The sequence below is a fragment of the Palaemon carinicauda genome, chromosome 13 (assembly GCF_036898095.1).
Source record: "Palaemon carinicauda isolate YSFRI2023 chromosome 13, ASM3689809v2, whole genome shotgun sequence".
In the NCBI taxonomy this organism is placed as follows: Eukaryota; Metazoa; Arthropoda; class Malacostraca; order Decapoda; family Palaemonidae; genus Palaemon; species Palaemon carinicauda.
Genome location: NC_090737.1, coordinates 3,941,717 through 3,962,716, shown reverse-complemented (window position 1 = coordinate 3,962,716; position 21,000 = coordinate 3,941,717). Strand labels below are relative to the sequence as shown.

Genomic DNA, 21,000 nt, shown 5'->3' with positions numbered 1-21,000 from the left:
GTCATTTTTTTTCAGAGTGCACACCACAGAGTATGGTTAGATAATCTTTGGACGTTTCAAGATACTGTACGTTGAGAAATTATTCTTTTATATGTCCAGAAATGAATTTTTTTTATAGAGGACAAATAGGATGAAATGTGGAACATATCCGCTGATCTACATATTATTCCTACACTTGTAAAAATATCTAACAAACAAGATTGAGTCGTATGATATCACTGTACCATTGCTTATGCTTGGTGCTACCATCCTGAGTGTAGACGTTTTACTTTTTTTATTTTGAATAGGTTTTTTTGTGTATTTTATCAGCAGTGCTGCACTTGTGTAATAGTGATGATCTGATGCTTTCATAAGTTTCTTTTTTGTTCTGAAGTCTAGACTTCATTTTTATGTTACTAGAGACATTTTAAAAGATTCTAGCTATTGGCTTTAGGGCCTAAACTTCAGAACAAATCCACCATATCTATCATCATTATCATCTCCTCCTATGCCTGTTGACGCGAAGGGCCTCTGTTAGAATTCGCCAGTCATCTCTATCTTGAGCTTTTAATTCAATACTTCTCCATTCATCATCTCCTACTTCGGGCTTCATAGTCCTCAGCCATGTAGATCTGGGTCTTCCAACTCTTCTAGTGCCTTGTGGAGCCCAGCCGAACGTTTGCTGAACTAATCTCTCTTTGGGAGTGTGAAGAGCATGCCCAAATCATCTCCATCTACCCCTCATCATGATCTTATCCACATAGGCACTCAAGTAATCTATACACTACTTAGATGCCTAATTCTAAGAATGACTATTAGTATTTAGCAGTGTAACGTGATTTATTGGTCAATAAAACCATGCCTAAACTTTAATGTACTTTTCAATTAGTTTGAGGAATTACGTCAAATTTTAATTGTTCCGTAACTGGAATACAAACCATGCTATTATTATTATTATTATTATTACTATCCAAGCTACAACCCTAATTGGAAAAGCAAGATGCTATAAGCCCAGGGGCTCCAATAGGGAAAAATAGCCCAGTGAAGAAAGGAAATAGGGAAATAAATAACTGAAGAGAACAAATTAACAATAAATCATTCTAAAAAAAGTAATGTCAAAAGAGATATATCATATATAAACTATTAACAACGTCAACAACAAAAATGTCATATATAAACTATAAAAAGACTCATGTCCGTCTGGTCAACAAAAAAGCATTTGCTCCAACTTTGAACTTTTGAAGTTCTACTGATTCAACAACCCGATTAGGAAGATCATTCCACAACTTGGTAACAGCTGGAATAAAACTTCTAGAGTACTGCGTAGTATTGAGTCTTATGATGGAGAAGGCCTGGCTATTAGAATTAACTGCCTGCCTAGTATTACGAACAGGATAGAATTGTCCAGGGAGATCTGAATGTAAAGGATGGTCAGAGTTATGAAAAATCTTATGCAACATGCATAATGAACTAATTGATCGACGGTGCCAGAGATTAATATCTAGATCAGGAATAAGAAATTTAATAGACCGTGAGTTTCTGTCCAACAAATTAAGATGAGAATCAGCAGCTGAAGACCAGACAGGAGAACAATACTCAAAACAAGGTAGAATAAAAGAATTAAAACACTTCTTCAGAATAGATTGATCACCGAATATCTTAAAAGACTTTCTCAATAAGCCAATTTTTTGTGCAATTGAAGAAGACACAGACCTTATATGTTTCTCAAAAGTAAATTTGCTGTCAAGAATCACGCCTAAAATTTTGAAAGAGTCATACAAATTTAAAGAAACATTATCAATACTGAGATCCGGATGTTGAGGAGCCACCGTCCTTGACCTACTTACAATCATACTTTGAGTTTTGTTAGGATTCAACTTCATACCCCATAATTTGCACCATGAACTAATTTTAGCTAAATCTCTATTAAGGGATTCACCAACCCCAGATCTACATTCAGGGGATGGAATTGATGCAAAGAGAGTAGCATCATCTGCATATGCAACAAGCTTATTTTCTAGGCCAAACCACATGTCATGTGTATATAGTATGAAAAGTAATGGGCCAAGAACACTACCCTGTGGAACACCGGATATCACATTCCTATACTCACTATGGTGCCCATCAACAACAACTCTTAGAGATCTACTACTTAAAAAATCAATAATAATGCTAAGAAACGACCCACCCACTCCCAACTGTTTCAGTTTGAAAACAAGGGCCTCATGATTAACACGGTCAAAGGCAGCACTAAAATCAAGGCCAATCATACGAACTTCCCGACCACAATCAAGGGATTTCTGTACTGCATTGGAGATTGTAAGAAGGGCATCACATGCTCCAAGGCCTTTACGAAAACCAAATTGCAAACTAGGGAATAGATGATTACCTTCAGCAAACCTATTATACTTTCGGCGGAGCTGAAATGGCGAGCCATTAAAATTTTAGCGAAGGTTAACTACCCACACCGCTAGTTAGTGGGGGTAGGGGGGTGGTAGCTTGCTACCACTCCTGTTCACACACCTGTGATTTAGTCACTTTACTTTTGGCTTGGATCGAGAGCGGTTGTCTCCTCTCTCCCTCCTCGCCTATTCTGGACTGTCATTAATTTTTGTCTTTTACTTACTTTTTCTTATACTTGTATATATATGAAAACATTCTTAATGTTTATGTATATATACAGTATGTGTATAGAAATGTGGTAAGTTTCCTTTTCAGTGATTGTACTGTGTGTGTGACACATATACGACAACAACACTTGCATAGTAGCAAGGCCAGCACAGTTCCACTTCGTGGGGAACAACCTCTCCCTCTCTGGTCCATCGATCTTCCCGTCGGCATATAACCGTTAACTCGGCTGCCGCAGGGGAATCGTCATCGCCTGGACCCTCTTCATTCAGCTATTGTCTTCGCCTTTTCCTTTTTTCCTACGGGAAACATGGATTCTGAGCGAAGGGAATGTGGCCTTTCAAAGATTGACTACGGTCTCTCTCTTCTCGAGGTCGTTCACCTTTACAACAACAGCGTACTATTGGGGAAGCTCCTTTCCCGTGCGCGGGTCAAGTTGCTCTTCCGATTGTTTGTCTCAATAATTGTATTTTAACTTTTCAGCTTTCTCCGTGGGGAAAACTTCAGTGGTTCTCACTATTAGTGAATATTCTTAGCTGATTTAAATAATCGTAATTCTGTTTTTATTACAGTTACTCCGCTCCCCCCTTCTCCCGTGGATGTTGACTGGGGAAGGAAGGGCGCAATACTAAATTATTTAATTTTATTTTTCCCAGTTAACTATGCAGTTTTTCTTCGTTCGACTAAGAGTGCCAACGAAGCAGAGCTGTTCTGTTCATGCGTAGGGAATCTGCTGTCACTGGGGTCCCTCAGGGGACGTCGTCATGGCGTCATCCCTTCTCTTAGAAGTACTCCCGTGACAACATGACCAGCACTTCAGATCATCTTAGAATGCTTAAGGAGGTTCGCCTCCAGGGGTTGGACAACTTCCCCTCCGAGGGAAGTTTCCTCCCCAGGTGCGAGGTTGTTTCTCCCTTCAGAAGGAGAACTTCCCACATCTTAATAAATTCATTGTCTCCGACTGCTGTTGCTGCCTTCGCCCAGACTTCTCTCCCCCCTTGCTGAGTTTCTCTTCCTTTAGGTGCGGAGCACGGTCTTGGCAAGTCTCTTCTACAAAGTGTTCACCTCTCTCGTTCGCGAGAGAGACCACTCATAGAGACTCCTCTTCGTAGGATCGCTATTGTTAAGGTCAGCTTGCTGATCCACCGGCCCTCAAGGGGCATCATCATGGGCGTCTTCTAATCTCTTCTACGAAGTGTTTACCTCTCTTGTTCGCGAGAGAGGCCACTCATAGAGACTTCTCTTCGGAGGATCGCTACTGTTAAAGGGTCAGCTTGCTGATCCACCGGCCCTCATGGGCGTCATCACGGGTGTCTTCAAGTCTCTTCTATGAAGTATTCACCTCTCGTTCGCGAGAGAGGCTACTCATAGAGACACCTCTTCGTAGAATCAAGCAGACCTACCAGGACCTCATCGGTGGATGCTCGCCCTTCCAAAGGGCACATCTCAGTTCCTGATCGTCCTGCCAGCTGACCTACCGATCTACCAGCGCAACCTTGTGCTGCAACATAGTCCTTTGGACTTCGGTCCTGGACTCTAACACGGACCTTTTTTATGGTCCCCACCGGTGGATGCTCGCCCTTCCAAAGGGCACATCCCAGTTCCTGATCATTCTGCCAGCTGACCTACTAATCTACCAGCGCAACCTGCTTACGGTCCCCATCGGTGGATGCTTGCCCTTTTTAAAGATACATCCCAGTTCCTGATTGTCCTGCCACTGGTCATCCTACCAGCTGACCTGCCAACCTACTAGTGCTACCTTCACGCACGAGTCTTCCGGGCGCGCTCTCCGACAGTCTTACGCGCGTTAGCGCCGACGATCTTCCGCGCGCGGGTGCCGATGGTCTTCTGCACACACGCCGATAATTTTCCGCGCGCGCTAGCGTCAATGCTTTTGCGCACGCGGGCGCCGACGGTCTCCCGCGCGCGTCCCAATGATTTTGCAAGCGCCAATGCCCTTGCGCGCGCGTCCCAATGATTTTGCAAGTGCCAATGCTCTTGCGCGCGCGTCCCAATGATTTTGCAAGTGCCAATGCTCTTGCGCGTGCGTCCCAATGATTTTGCAAGCGCCAATGCTCTTGCGAGCGCGTCAATAGTCTTGCGCCGATGGTCTCCTGCACGCGCGCCAACAGTCTTGCCAGCACGTGAGCTCACCAATAGTCTACCCGCACGCGCGCCGACGGCCTTCGCGCGTGCGCGCTCCAATAATCTTGAGTGCGCGCACGCAGCCTTCCGCGCGCGCCGACGGTCTTCTGCGCGCGGACACTGATGGTCTTCCACACGTGCGCACAAACAGTCTCCACGTAGTACTCTCACGCACGCGCCAATGCACCCACCCTTGCGCAACCAGTCACTCGTTTCGGCGCATCCTAGGGAGAATGCACAAAACTACACAGTGCCTTACAGCACGCCAGCGCTCTTCCTCACTTTCCTTCAGGATGCCTGAAAACTTTAAATCAATCAATCAATCCTCACTTTCCTGCGCCCTCCTGCGCATTTACGGTCCCGGACTCAATGCGCCAGCTCTTGCCAAAGAGTCAAGGCTCGCAGATCCAATGCACCAGCTCATGCCTAAGAACCAGCGCTTGCCTGCTCTCCAGGCAGATATTAAGCACCTGCATTATCCTGTGTGCCATCGCTCCAGTACTCTCCTACACACTCGCGCAATTGTCATTAAAAGGAATGAAACTTTTTGGACAGGTCACCATTGCCCCATTCCTCCCCGCAAACATAAACATTGCCAACGGGAAAAGAGGAATAAGGCTTCACAGAAGGATTCAAGATCCTGAAGATTCCATCCTACAAGGGGAATCAAAATGGGGAATCCTTGGTCCCTGTCTCTTCTGAAGTTTCTTTTTCCTTGACAGACCACCGTCAGCAAACAGGAAAGCATCAAGAGTCTGATCTCTAGACCACTGTTTGCTGATGGCTAGTTCAGTTTACTGATCGCTAGGTCGCCGATCACCAGATCGCCAATTGCTAGCCCAATGCTGATCTTTGACTTCTAGTCCCTCCAATGACTAACGATCTCCAATTGTTACTGGCCGTTCGCCATCACACTAAAGTGATCAGCAAACGTTCGACAACCCTCATCAATGGCTTGCCGATAGGGAACTACTTGCGAGCTCTCTCCAACTGCACAGTAACCACGATACCCAACGGTTAACCATTGATTAACACTCGCCAGATTGATTCTATTCTAAGGAATAGCATCAATCCCATCAGGGCGCATGGTAAGGCTAAGTGTTGCCTTCCTTCTGTTAGTTAAAGAAATTCTCTCTCAGAGAAGAATTCTTACACTGGGTATCGCGCCTGATCCTTTACGACATGAGTCAAGACTCCAGCGTCGACAATCTTCCATGCAAAAGGATTAGCAAGGAGCTGTCCCTTTGGGTCGATGTCCACACCATGTTGGAGTTCGAACAAGGGCTAAGACCTCAGGTCTTCATTTGCACACTGGACCTAAAGGACACTTACTCCCAGGCCCAAACCATCCATATAGGAAGGTTGGAAGATTCAGTCTAGACAAACAAGAAACACCAGTTCAAGGCACTGTGCTTCGGTCTTTCCACTAGACCCATCCTGGTCTCACAGGATCGGCTTCTCTCTCCTCTCTTTCGGGACGACTGACTGACCTTAGCAGACTCAGTGGCAACCTTGCGTTAACACTGGAACTTATGAATTCTTTTTTACCAAGATCCAGTGATCAGGGTAAACCTACGGAAGTCTTCCCTACTTCCCTCCCAGGAGACTGGTGTATCTGGGAATGATTCTAGACACCAATCTCCACAAAACCTCCTCGAAACGAGACCGACTTCCATTCCAAGAGACTTGAGTCGGAAAAAAGAAGAAAGGAGGGACCATAGTGCTGCACAACACGACCTCAGCCCTCTGGACAGAGCCCGAAGGTACCTTCACGTAAATCTCTTAAGAGATGAAGGCCAACTTTCCGATCCTTCAGCAGTCTCATCGGTTCCTAACAGGCCACTCAGTGATGTGATGGATGACAAACCACACACCACATAGAGACTCACTTCGACAAGCAAGAAGGAACTTGCTTCTACAAGCAAGTTCCTTCTTGCTAATAGTATAAACACTAAGATGAACCAAAGTCCGTTCGGTACCACTATCAGCCCGCTTCATTCCAGATGGAAGAACGTGCTCGCCGACAATCTGTGCACAACATCTCAGATAAGGTATAATGAATGGACTTGGATCGCCATGTAGCCAACAAAGTCCCGACTTTATGAGGTCTTCCAACTAGGGGGTCTGTTCGCAACGCTCCTGATTCTCAGGCTACCGTTGCTCACCAGCCCTAGACCCCAAGGCTCTCTGGCAACAACGGTGGGTACAACAATGACGTTAACGTCTCGTCCCTGTTTTATCTGGAGAAGGGCACTCAACAAGGCTAGAACAAGGACTCTCCTACCTCCGCTATGCCATTATGCAGAACGGTCTCCAAACCTTTTGCAGCTCCTGATAGAGTCTCCAAGAGAACCCTCTCCACATAACAGACAACCCACTTCAACACCTACCACAAGCTATAGCTTTGCTATGATTGTACGCCTGAGGACTACCCAATACCTCTTTGCGAAAAGGTTGTCTAGATATCTGAGGAATTCCTCAGCATCAGTCTACCAGGCAGTATCGCATCTTGTGTGGTTAGTGTCATGTGAAAGTGTCTCTTCACTCGATACCTCGATTCCAGCAATAGCGGAATCCTCGAGTACATACAAGTTCCGACAGGTAAAGATGATCACTCAACCTTGATCCTTCACCTTCAAACTGAAAGAAAGGGACACCCTCTCATCGATAGACTTTTCTTAACTCATACGGACTTACAATTTGCCTTTCCCCAGTCGGAATCGAGACCTTCCTCTCAGAACACGGTTCAAATCTCCGATCCCTAAAGGGACCTCCTTATGTTCCACTTTACCAGGCAACAAATTTTCTCCTGATTTAAGAACATAGTGTTCCTACACACTCGGACAGCAACCATATGAGTCAAGGAACTTCATGGTCTCTCTTTCGACATCGCCCATTATTGAGAAGGGCGAGAGACAATGTTCAGTTTCGTCCCTGAGTATGTCGCCAGACACAGTCTCCAGAGGTGACGGATCCTACACAAGTCTCAACTAGGTAACGGACGATCCAGATCATCCGTTACTGTACCCAGGGTAAGGTATGAGACTTTACCTAAAGAAAACGGCAACAGCCTGCCCGGGTCCCTCCTCTTGTCAGCACTGGGAGAGACTAGAGGAGGATTACCGAAACATCATCTCGACATGACGACTCACAGTGTCAGGGGCATAACTATGCTCCTGGTCCTTCTTAGCAGATTACTCTGTGACGCAGGTTTTACAAGAAAGGATGTGAATGCTCCATGTGACTTTCACAACATTTCTCCTGCAAGACGTGACGCACAGGAACTCGATAAGATCTCTCGGTCCGGTGGTGGCTGCACAACAGCTGGTTGTATACCTCAAGCTCCTTATTGGACAAGTAGCAGAAGGTTGAGGGCACTGTTACCCGGTTTTAGTCTGCGTGGGAATAAAAGATTTGACTGGCTCTTATTCTTTTCTTCATCCTACCCTCTCGTGGGGAAAGCAGCATCCTGGGTTCTCTGCATAAGCTGACCTCAAACCACTGCAGGTAAACCATGCTCTCTTGTGTACCTAGTATTAAGCTAATACTGTTGCATCCCCATACCCTGGCGAGGTGGTATTGAGAAGTCTTGGTTACGTCAGGTTTTTTCCTACATAGACTCGGGATAACTTTACCTAGACAGTCACACTTCTGCACGTCTCAACACACAGCTTGCGTAGGCCGCGGACCTTGCGTAACAAGGTTTAGCGAGGGCAGGGACTCCTTATTTTTGAGTACGAACATACTCAGATAAGGAGTCCCCGGGCAAAGCCAAAAGCCAGATTGGCAGGGGCGTCCACCCTTCCTAATGGGTGAGTCACCCCTAATAAATAGCGTGGTTTATGGAACAAATGACAAATTCGTAGATAATTTGTATTTTTCCTAACTATACAAACCTTAGCTATTTATACAAACTTGCCTGCCATCCCTATCCCCCTTGAAGTCCTACCTCCAAGCAAAGTGACTAAATCACAGGTTAACTAGCGGTGTGGGTAGTTAACCCTCGCTAAAATTTTAATGGCTCGTCATTTCAGCTCCGCCGAAAGTATAACCCCTAATAAATAGCTAAGGTTTGTATAGTTAGGAAAAATACAAATTATCTTCAAATTTGTCATATTAATTTAAATTGAAAATTCATGGTTAACTTGTTGCCTTAGTAAGAAATTATATCTAAGCTAGACAGTAGGAGACTCTCATAGACAGGTGGTGGTACTCATCCTGTCCTGCTATAGTAACTAACACACACACACTGGAGAATTGTTCCGAGGCTATATACAAACCATTACGCTCTTTACAGTGATTATTTTTATTTTTATTTCAATTATTTTTTCATTTTTAGGCAGTATACCTCGGGGAATTGTCTGCCGTCATATATCAAGCAAAGTGGTCCATCTTCTGTGGTTGGTGCCGTAGACGGGGTATCGCTCCTCTTAGTGCTACTATTCCAACGATAGCAGAAATTTTGTTGTACCTCAGGGAGGAAAAACTTTGCTCGGTCTCAGCAGTGAAAGGATATCGCTCACCTTGAGCCTCGCTTTTAGATTGAGCGGAGTTAACATTTTCTCCTAGATGGAGTTGTCTCTCCTTATACAGAACTTTGAGCCCACCTTCTCTCAGTTAGAAGTCAGACCTCCTCTTTGGAATGCAGTGCAATTGCTACGTCCTTGGAGTGCAGTGCAAGTGCTATGTTCTCTGAAAGGAGCGCCTTATGAACCACTCCGACAAGCGTCAGATCGTGACTTGACTTTGAAGACGGTTTTCCTGTTAGCCCTGGCCTCTGCAAAGAGAGTCGGCAAGCTACATGGTTTGCCCTACTACATCGCCTATTCAAGATAAGATGGGTGCTAGTGACACTGTTTCATCCCTGAGTTTGTGGCTAAGACTCAAAATCTGGCTGTAGCAGATCCTAGATTCCAAATTGAGAGTCTCGCTCAGATTAGATGTTACTCTGTCCTGTAAGGGCTCTGAGGAAATACTTTAAAAGAACTTCCTGAGCCCGCCCTCAGGTCATTAGGCTCTTAGAGAGCACGGGAAGGGTCAAAAGGAAGGTCAAGAAGAACATCTTTCCTTGCATTAGACAAGTGATCGAGCGAGCCACACAACCAGGCTCCTTACCCTCCGGTCTTCGACCCCGAGCTCACGACGTCAGAGGTGTCAGTACGTCTCTAGCTTTCAAAAATAATTTCTCTGCATGTACTACAAGCGGGAGTGTGAAAATGACAAACCACGTTCACCTGCAAGACATAACCCACAGGAACCTACAGTAGATACCTTTACTGTAGGGCCTGTGGTGGCTGCATAAAACGTGGTTGCTAACACCTTTGCTCCCATGTAGGACAAGTAGCAGTCAGTTGAGGGCAGATGTTACCTGTGAGTAAGTCTAGAATGAACATGTGAGTAACTGTCCACTTCCTATTTCATTCTCCCCTCTCTTGGGGTCCATCATCCTAGGAACTCCGCAAGTTAACCTCCTCTAACTGCAAGTGGGTACCATTGTCCCTTGTGTAACCTGATATATGTTTATATATTTATGTCCCTGATCTCCAAACGAGGTGAAGTCGGGCAATTGGAGTCAAGTTACATTGCTAAATTCTTACACCTAGCATGGGTTGGCCGGACTGTTAACCCTCAAGAGTTAATGAGGTGTCAAGGTACCTATTAACAGCTTGTGCGAAGCACAGAGTAGCGCCTGAGATCAGTCACCAGGCAGTTGGTTTTTGGACTTCCACCCACCATGGAGTGAGTCTCCACTGTTAAAGAGCATAATGGTCTGTATATAGTGTCGGAACAAATGACCAATTTGGAAATAATTTTAATTTTTCCCAACTATACAAACCGGGAGCTCTTTAAACATGCTGGTCTTGCCATCATCTTTCCCCGGAAGTCCTGTTGCAATTGCAAAGTAACGGTTTGTTACTAGTGCAGGCTGTTAGCGGGATGGCTGATCAACCCCCCCCTCCCTTCTTCGCTAACTAGCAGAGGGTAATTATACCTCGCAAAAATCTTAACAGGTTAGTTTCAACTATTGCCGAAATATATCTCCACTGTAAAGAACTCCAGGTTTGTATAGTTAGGAAAAATACAAAATATTTCCAAATTTGTCATTGTTTCGTAACCGAAATACAAACCACACTATTTACATTAGGTTTACTTTCGGCGTAGCTGAAATTGACAAGCCAATAGATTTTAACGAGGGTTAACTACCCCCGCGCTAGTTAGTGGGGGTAGGGGAAGGGGTAGCTTGCTACCCCTCCCGCCCCACACACCGGTGATTTGCTTCACTTCACTTTTGGCTCGGACGATGTGCAGACGTATCTATCTATTGTCCTCGTTGTTGACAGCCTTAATCTTTTTTCTTTGCTTTTCCTCAGCTGTGTGTTTGGAAGTTGGCCTCGCCCTTTGTTATTCATCATGTGCAAGTGCCCTGGGATCACCGGCCGCCCTTGCGGTACCTTCATGTCGGCGTTGGATACCGATCTTCACACCCTTTGCCCGCAGTGTCGAGGCCGACGGTGTGATAGGGTAAATACGTGCAGTGAGTGTAGGGAGTGGTCTGCCTCCCAGTGGGAGAGGTTTGCCCGCCGGCGTAAGAAGAAGTCCAAGAGAGACCGCGCGATTACGCACCCGCGCTCCAGCAGCCCCTCGCGCGCGATTCTTTGGTAACGCCCCCGCGCGAGCGCCAGCACGACCCCCGTTCTCGTCGGGTTCAGCAGCTCGCGGCGGCAGCAGGGACGCGTGTTTCCAGGTCGCAGTCAGGATCGCATCCGCGTAAGCGCAGGTCTCTCTCGCAGGACAAGGAAGGATCGTCGGAGAGGTCAAGGCAACTTTCTTCCCCTTCTTTTTTGCAGGCAGGTCCAGTTGTGTCCACTCCGAAGGGTCGACCGATTCCCTTCCCTCCAGCGGGAATTACGGACTCTGCGTCCGTATCTCGGCAGTCCTGGTTTGGTCCTCTAATGCGGGCGTTAGTGAAGGCTATGAAGCTGGCACTCGCCGATCTAGGACTCAAGCCAACGACGGCCTCGCCCCCGCTGAAGAGAAGGAGAGGAGTGGACTTCGTGGTGACTTCTCCCAGGGAGAAGTTGGTTCCTAAGAGGTCCGCCAGGAAAGCTCCATCCCCCTTCGCAGTCGTTTTCTCCTTCTCCTGTAGACGAGGTCTTTCCGTCCTCAGGAGAGTCCAGCGAGGCGGCGGTCTCCCCCTCGGCACCAAAGGGGGAGTCTCCTCCTCGTGGAGGGGAATCGTCTCGCGTGGAAGGTACCTTCCATACTTCTTTGCTGGAGTCATGTATCCCGCCCAGGAGGGAACCCAAGGACTCCAAGACGATTCCGAAGTCTTCTTTGCGAATTCGTCAGGAACCAGCCAGACCCCGGGAGAACGTCCACGTGTCTCCTCAGGAAGAGCTTCCGGGGACAGGAGACTTAGCTGCCAGTTCGCAGGGAGGAGAGCAGCACGAGTCTGAGCATGCCTTCTGGCAGGTCTTGGGCCTGATGAGGCAGCTCAACAGGTTCAAGGACCCGGTGATCGCCCCTCGTGAAGGCAAGGACACAGTCCTGGATCAGGTCTATGGAACTCAAAAGCCCCCAAAGGCCAGCGCGGCTCTGCCCTGGTTCTAAGAGGTGAAGAGTGCCAGAGACAGGGCCAACGCTCAGCTCGCAGACCTCGCCTCCTCCAGTCGTACCTCTGCTGGGAACAGACTCCTCCCACCTCCTCGTCTCCAGCAGAGGAGGGCCAACGCTCAGCTCGCAGACCTCGCCTCCTCCAGTCGTTCCTCTGCCGGGAACAGACTCCTCCCACCTCCTCATCTCCAGCAGATGAGGTATTTTGAGATCATGGGGGAGTCTAGCCTCGCTCTTCCCCTCCACCATTCGGTGGAAGAGCTTACGAGGGGAGTTCCTCTTGAGAAGCTCTCCGCCCGGCAGGTGACGTTCTCGGCGTCTGAGATCCTGAGCCAGGAGAAGGTCGCGAAGTGTGCCATGCAGGCCACTTCGTGGCTGGATGTCTGGCTGGGTTCTCTGGGCATCCTATTGCGCTCCAAGGATCTGTCTAAGGAGAGCAATAGGAAGGCCCTGGAGACCTTCCTCCTCTCGGGCACTCGCTCCATCGAGTTCCTGGCACATCAGGTTACCAACCTGTGGGCCAACTCGGTGCTGAAGCGTCGTGATGCGGTGACCGAGAAGATCCACTCGAAGGTCCCTGCCGTGGACGTCTGCAGGCTCAGACACTCCTCCATCCTTGGGGGAAGTTTGTTTGAGCCCCAAGATATGGAACGTACAGCTGAGAAGTGGAGGAAGTCTAGCCAGAACTCCCTCCTCCAAAGGGCCCTTGCATCTCGGCCCTACAAGCCTCCAGCTCCGCAGCAACATCAGCAGCAGCCTCGCAGGACACCGAAGCAGGCGCCGGCAGCTAAGAAAGTGGTGTCTAAGCCCCAGCCCTTTCCTGCCAAGGACAAGAGGGGCGGTAAGTCCTCCAGGGGAGGCAAGACTCCTAAAGGAAGCGGCCGCGGCCGCAAACGCTAGGAGTGGCAGTCTCCCCGCGTGTCCACCTGTGGGGGGATGCCTTAGAAGTTGCGTGCACAGGTGGCAGCAACATGGGGCCGATTCTTGGGCGGTCTCCGTGATCGGCCAAGGTTATCGCGTCCCATTCACGGCATCTCAACTTCCACTGACAGCGAATCCATTGTCGTTGAGCTCCTATGCCATGGGATCGGCAAAGGGGCTAGCCCTTCGGGCAGAAGTCGAGACCATGCTCAAGAAGGATGCTCTCCAGGAGGTCGTCGACGGCTCCCCAGGCTTCTTCAGTCGACTCTTTCTTGTAAAGAAGGCGTCTGGAGGCTGGAGACCTGTCATCGACCTCTCAGCTCTGAACAAGTTTGTCAAGCAAACTCCGTTCAGCATGGAGACAGCGGACACGGTCAGACTTGCGGTGAGACCACAAAACTTCATGTGTACACTGGATCTGAAGGACGCGTACTTCCAGATCCCAATCCATCCGTCTTCCAGGAAGTACTTGAGATTCAGCCTAGACGGCAAGACCTACCAGTTCAAGGTGCTTTGCTTCGGTCTCTCCACAGCACCTCAGGTGTTCACCAGAGTGTTTACCCTGATTTCGTCTTGGGCGCACAGGAACGGCATCCGTCTCCTCCGATATCTGGACGACTGGCTGATCCTGGCAGACTCGGAGTCGACCCTTCTTCGACACCGAGACAGGCTTCTGGGACTTTGCCAAGATCTGGGGATCTTGGTAAATCTCGAGAAGTCCTCTCTGCAGCCGTCCCAACGACTGGTTTATCTAGGCATGTTATTAGACACCAATTTCCACAAAGCCTTTCCATCAGACGACAGGATAGCAAGGCTGAGGAGGGTGGCGGAACCCTTCCTCAGGCGGGAAGAGCTTCCAGCCCAATCATGGTTGCGTCTCATAGGTCACCTAGCCTCCCTGGCTCGTCTGGTTCCAAACGGCCATCTCAGGATGAGATCCCTGCAATGGCGGCTAAAGTCCCGGTGGAGTCAAGGATCCGATTCCCCGGACTTTCTGGTCCCGATAGGACCCGCGGAACAGGCGGACCTGCGGTGGTGGCTGGTCGACGAGAACCTACGAAAGGGAGTGGATCTTCTCGTCCTCCCCCCGGAATTGACACTGTTTTCGGACACGTCAAAAGAAGGGTGGGGGGCTCACATTCTGAACCAGAGGACCTCAGGCCTTTGGTCAGAATCAGAAAAGTACCTGCACATCAACCTGCTAGAAATGAAGGCCGTATTCCTGGCTCTTCAACAGTTCCAACGGACCCTGGCGGATCACTCCGTGGTGGTTATGAGCAACAACACCACGGTAGTGGCTTATATCAACAAGCAGGGAGGTACTTTTTCACATCAGCTATCCCATCTTGCAGTAGAGATTCTGAGATGGACCGAAGTCCACTTGATAACACTATCAGCTCGCTTCATTCCTGGCAAGAGGAATGTGCTCGCCGACAGTCTGAGCAGGGCTTCGCAGATAGTGAGTACCGAGTGGTCTTTGGATCCTCAGATAGCCAACAAAGTCTTGACTTTGTGGGGTTCCCCGACGGTGGATCTGTTCGCGACAGCTTTGAATTTCAAGCTGCCCCTGTACTGCTCCCCAGTCCCGGACCCCAAGGCTCTCTGGCAAGATGCTTTCCAACAGCGGTGGGACAACATCGACGTGTACGCCTTCCCACCGTTCTGTCTGATGAGAAGGGTGCTCAACAGGACCAGACTATCGGTCAACCTGTCGATGACTCTGATAGCTCCGCTATGGCATCACGCGGAATGGTTCCCGGACCTTCTGCAGCTCCCGAGAGAGCTTCCCCCACGACACGAGCTACTCAGAGAGCCACATTGCAACATCTTCCACAAGGCCGTAGCCTCGCTTCGGCTTCACGCTTGGAGACTATCCAGCGTCTCCTCACGGAGAGAGGATTTTCGCAACAGGTTGCGGAGAGAATGTCTCGGCACCTGCGAAAGTCCTCTGCGGGAGTCTACCAGGCGTAGTGGAGAGTCTTCTGTGGTTGGTGTCGTGGGAGGGGCATCTCTCCGCTCGATGCCACTATTCCAGCAATAGCGGAGTTTTTCGTTTATTTGCGGGAGGAAATGCACCTTTCGGTCTCAGCGGTGAAAGGCTATCGCTCAGCCTTAAGCCTGGCTTTTAGGCTGAAAGGAGTGGACATTTCTTCCTCGCTGGAACTCTCTCTACTCATACGTAGCTATGAGCTTACCTGCCCTCAGTCGGAAGTGAGACCTCCTCCATGGAACGTGGATGGGGGAGGTAACGTTCAGGTTCGTCCCTGAGTTTGTTGCCAAGACTCAGAACCCTGGAGTGCCGGACCCACGGTTCGACTCTTTCAGGGTCACGAGTCTCCGTTCTGTAACAAGCGACCCAGACCATCTGCTATTATGCCCAGTGAGGAGTCTGAGGCGTTACTTGAAGAGAACAGCTGCAGTTCGTCCTCGCATGCAAGCACTGTTTGTTAGCACAGGCAGGACGAAGAGGAGGGTCACCAAGAATACCATCTCGGCTTGGATTCGAAGGGTCATCCACCACGCCTTGAATCCGGACCCTCCTCCGTCACGTCGCCCTAGGGCACACGACGTCAGGGGCATCGCTACGTCCCTGGCCTTCAAGAGAAACTTCTCTGTGACGCAGGTGCTTCAAGCTGGGGTCTGGAAGCGTCAAACGACCTTCACAGCCCACTACCTGCAGGACGTGACCCACAGGAGCCTCGATACTTTCTCTATCGGCCCCATGGTGGCTGCACAACAGCTGGTCTAACCTCAGGCTCCTTGATGGACAAGTAGCAGTAGGTTGAAGGCGTTGTTGCCCGGTTTTAGTCTGTGTGAATGAAAGAGTATGTCTGGCCCTTACTTCTTTTTTCATCCTCCCCTCTCTTGGGGAAAGCAGCATCCTGGTCTCCGCATAGCTGACCTCAACCTCTGCAGGTAAACCATGCTCCCTTGTGTTCCTAGTATTAAGTTTAATACTGTCGCGTTCCCCATACCCTGACGAGGTGGTATTGGGAACGTCCTAGCTTAGATTTCTATCTAAAGGACTAAAGGTCAACTTCCTAGGACGAGTCACGCTCTTTCCTCCACACAGGAACTTGTGAGGTGCAGGGACTTCCTCTCTCGAGTGATACTCACTTGGAGTCGGAGTCCCCGGGTAAAGCCAAAGCCAGTAAGGCTGGGGACTTTCCACCCTTCCTAAGGGGTAAGTCACCCAATGTAAATAGCGTGGTTTGTATTTCGGTTACGGAACAAATGACAAATTCGGAGATAATTTGTATTTTTCCTAACCATACAAACCTTAGCTATTTACACATATTTGCCCGCCAGCCCTGTCCCCCAAGTCAAGTTCTACCTCTAAGTGAAGTGAAGCAAATCACTGGTGTGTGGGGCGGGAGGGGTAGCAAGCTACCCCTTCCCCTACCCCCGCTAACTAGCGCGGGGGTAGTTAACCCTCGTTAAAATCTATTGGCTCGTCAATTTCAGCTACGCCGAAAATAAACCCATTGTAAGTAGCTAAGGTTTGTATGGTTAGGAAAAATACAAATTATCTCCGAATTTGTCATTTTTATTCTCTCATATGCCTTTTATTGAAGGAAGTAAGACTGAATGAAGTAGATATGGTTAATAAATTATTTTTTAATATCAAGTACTGTAAACCAGTAAGAAGTCTTTTTAGGTAGGTTCGGTAGGTTTAATTATATGAACGAGATCTCGGTTAACAGTGAAAAACCTGTGGTATGTTTTGCTTATTAATGAGGATGACCTACTGGGTTCTGATTTATGTTTTAGTCCATAAATGCTTATAAGAAGACATACCAACTTACAAATATTGAGGGTTAAAGGCCTTCATGTTAATGGGGTCATTGAGGAATAGGCATATTTTTTTATATCTGAGGTTGTGCCTGTTTCAGAGAGAGAGTTGTAAACTTCATATCAGACCTAGTGGTTGAAGTACAAGTAGTTGGTTTATGTCTGTGAAATAAAAATGGACAATATATATTTTTATACTTGAGTTTGGTCATCTAGGAGAATTTATTACTCTTAGTCTCTTTACCTATGAGTTTGGTCTTCTAGGAGAATTTATTACTCTTAGTCTCTTTACCTATGAGTTTGGTCTTCTAGGAGAATTTATTACTCTTAGTCTCTTTACCTATGAGTTTGGTCTTCTAGGAGAATTTATTACTCTTAGTCTCTTTACTTATATCTGTACTGTAGTTTCAGGAGACTGAAATTTATTCTTGCTTAGGCAATGGATTATTTCAACCCTTTGTAATTTATTTTGATTGCTGTACTAATTTTGGTAAAAAAGTCTTTGAATTTAACCCTTTTACCCCCAAAAGACGTACTGGTACGTTTCACAAAAGCCATCCCTTTACCCCCATGGACGTACCAGTACGTCCTTGCAAAAAAATGCTATAAAATTTTTTTTCATATTTTTGATAATTTTTTGAGAAAATTCAGGCATTTTCCAAGAGAATGAGACCAACCTGACCTCTCTATGACAAAAATTAGGCTGTTAGAGCAATTTAAAAAAATATACAGTACTGCAAAATGTGCTGGGGAAAAAATATCCCCCTGGAGATTAAGGGTTGGAAATTTCCAAATAGCCTGGGGGTTAAAGGGTTAAAGCAGTTTCAGTAGAATTATTAGTGGCAGAGAATTGAGTTAAAGATACTGTATGTTATCCTTTTTTTTTTATACCTGCCATGTACAGGAGATTTTTCCACATTGATACTGATTAATAACGTAATTTTCTTTGTATTGATTAAGCTCAGGATTAGAAATTACAGTAAAGAGAGGAGACATTTTGCCTATTAGATATTTGTAACGCTATCACAAGTTTATCCATATTTAGATTCTTGTACTAATTACAGAACAGTCAAAATAACTTATTTCCTCTTGTTTCAGGCCCTTGAAGGGATGAAGATGGATTTATTTATATGGATTGATAACTATCTGGTCGCAACCACCAAAATAGGATCAAGAATGGAAAATCTTATGGTAGATTTTATTTCGTCTAAGGAATTTGGTTGACGTCTCATACCAGATTTTCCCAAGTGCTCTATGGCCATTCTAGCGAGTTGTGAGTATCTGCAAGAAAATTGCTACTGCGTATTATAGAAAGAGAATAATAAATTGTAATGGTGTCTGTTCCTGAAAAATATACTTCATTGTAAAGAGATCCACTTTTCATAGGCTGTTTTGTGATATGTTTCCAAAAGATCTGAAAATACATGAGATTTCGCATAATATGTTATTAGTGATGGTTTGCACTTAACATTCTAGTGGAGCTAGAATGATGATTCAAAGGTTTGCCATGCTTATGACTTAAGGGAATGATGGAACTTTGGGTCATTAGACTTTTGATGGAAGAAGAATTCCTGTATATTTAGCAGTGCTGATACTTGCAATCAGCTTTTCAGCAGTTATCATGGATGATGAAAACGGCCAGAATACATTTTCTTATCTGAAAAAAATAAACAACAAGTAATTGATGGAAAATAAAGAAACTATAACAAGTATTTGATGGATATTCATGTTGTGATAATAGTAAGAAACTTGTTGTACACTAAATAGACATTGTTCCGTAACCGAAATACAAACCACGCTATTTACAGAGGGTTACCTTTTAGCGCAGCTGAAATGGCGAGCCATTAGAATTTAACGAGGGTGTATTACCCCCGCGCTAGTTAGCGGGGGGTTAGGGGAGTGGTAGCTAGCTACCCCTCCCCCCCCTCACACACAGGTGAATGCTCACTTTCACTTTTGGCTCGGACTGTGACAGACGTCACTGTCTTGGTCCTCTCTTGGCAGCCATTGTTTGTTTTGTCTTTACTTAATCGCTTACTTTTCATTTACTCAATATATTTGTAAACATGTTTTCATATATATTTGAGTATAGAAATAAGTAAGTTTCCTTTTCAGATTTGTGTGTGTAGTGTACGATATCTACGTGGAGTCCTCGGCAGTTAGGCCACCACGGCGTAATTTTATGGGTGGCGATCGAGTTTGACTTATGTCTTTCTCTCTCTCTCTCTTGAGGTCGTTCACCCTTTTACTACGTGTTACTACGCCCTTGTAGCTTCCTTTCCGTGTGGGGGGGGGGGGTTGCTACGCCGTACGTTTGTCTCAATTAGTTATGAATCTAATTGTAGTTGTTTTTTGTTTTTCAGCTCGTAGAACGATTCCTTTCGGGGTTTTCGTTCTTTATTTAGTGTTCATTCATTTTTAAATTACATAATTACATAGTTACATAATTATAATTGTTATAATTCTGTTTTGGTTACAGCTCTCCTTCCGTGAGTGTAAGTGGTTGTGAGGGCACGTGCCTGTTGTGTAATTCTTGTTTCCTTTCCCTCGGGATTCCTCTTCGGAGCCTTCCCGGGGAAATGAATGTGTACTAATATTATTTGTTTTATTTTTTTACAGTTACAGATCTAGTTCGTTTCTGTAATATGGCAACGGTGTGAGCTGTCTGGTTGAGTCCTGGGGATTCGGCTGTTGCTGCCTCCCCCCTTGTATTTTCGTCAGGGGCGTGTCTCCTTCTACTGGAAGTACTCCCGTGACGACGGACAGCTCTCCAGTTCATTTTAGAACTCTCATGAGGCTTTCCTCCTTGGGCGGGTAACTTTCCTTCCGAGGGAAGTTTTTCCTGTCCAGGCTTGAGTTTTCCCCTTTTGGGGGGTTCTTCTCTTGCCTTTTTTTCGTGCGACTATGCTCTTGGTGCTGAGCGGTCGCACCTGCAGTTTCGCTCAAGGGGCTGGGCAACTGCAGGAGCTCCTCTTCGGAGGATTGTTCCTTTTAGGTCACTGGCTGACCAGTCTCTTCTATGAAGTGTTTCTCTTTCGTTCGCGAGAGAGTACACTCATAGAGACTCTTCTTTGGAGGTTTCTTCTGTTGCTGTTGGCCTCCCTCGCCGTAAGGCCCACCGTCCGCCTCGTCGTAAGGGCCTCTCATCTCCCTATAAGGGTGCTTGAGGCGCCTTTTTGAATCTCCGTTTGCAGCCTACAACTCCTTTTTCTCGATCTTCCACCTTGGTGCAGATGGACAGCAGTCTGATCTCGTCTTCCGACGGGCAACGGTCTTCCCGACGGACAGCGGTCTTCCGACGGACATCAGTCTCCCGGCGGACAACGATCCCTTCGGGGCAAAGGGTTGCCTCCCACGGGGGTTCTTCCCTTGCGTGTCAGGGTTTCCCTGCGCGCCCTTCTGCTGTGTTCTCTCCTGCTCCTGCTCAGTGTTAGCGCACAGGCGCTCTTCTGCTCATCAGCGCTCTCCTGTTCGTCAGCGCTTTCATGATGATCATCCCTGCTGTTCCTGTTGGTTCCTGTTACGCGCCCTGTGCGCCCATGTTCGCCCTCGCGATCTAGAACTTCGGTTCAGGTCGGGGTCAAGGACTCTTCTTCTATGCGCAGGCTTCCACGCGTAGCCTTCTGCTCGTCAGCGATCACCTGTCTCTCGGCGATCTCCGGATCGCCCGCGTGTGTTACAGCCGGCACGCCAACGTTCTTCAACACTTCTGAAGGAACATGGTTCGCCAGCTACTAGCTCACCTGCGGGTGCTGATCGCCATCGCGCGACCCTCAACTGCGGATGCTGATCGCCATCACGCGCGACCCTCAACTGCGGATGCTGATCGCCATCGCGCTACCCTCAACTGCGGATGCTGATCGCCATCGCGCGACCCTCAACTGCGGATGCTGATCGCCATTGCGCGACCCTCAACTCGGA

The 21,000-nt window shown here is 47.4% G+C and overlaps 1 long non-coding RNA gene across 2 annotated transcripts in view; it reads left to right on the top strand.

Moving 5' to 3' along the window:
* LOC137652135 (uncharacterized) overlaps nucleotides 1-21,000 on the top strand; it is a 78,342-nt gene that overhangs the window by 1,740 nt on the left and 55,602 nt on the right. For both annotated transcript variants that reach the window (XR_011046203.1, XR_011046204.1), the window contains exon 2: nucleotides 18,178-18,352. This is a non-coding gene — a long non-coding RNA (uncharacterized lncRNA). The remainder of the gene's footprint in view (nucleotides 1-18,177; nucleotides 18,353-21,000) is intronic.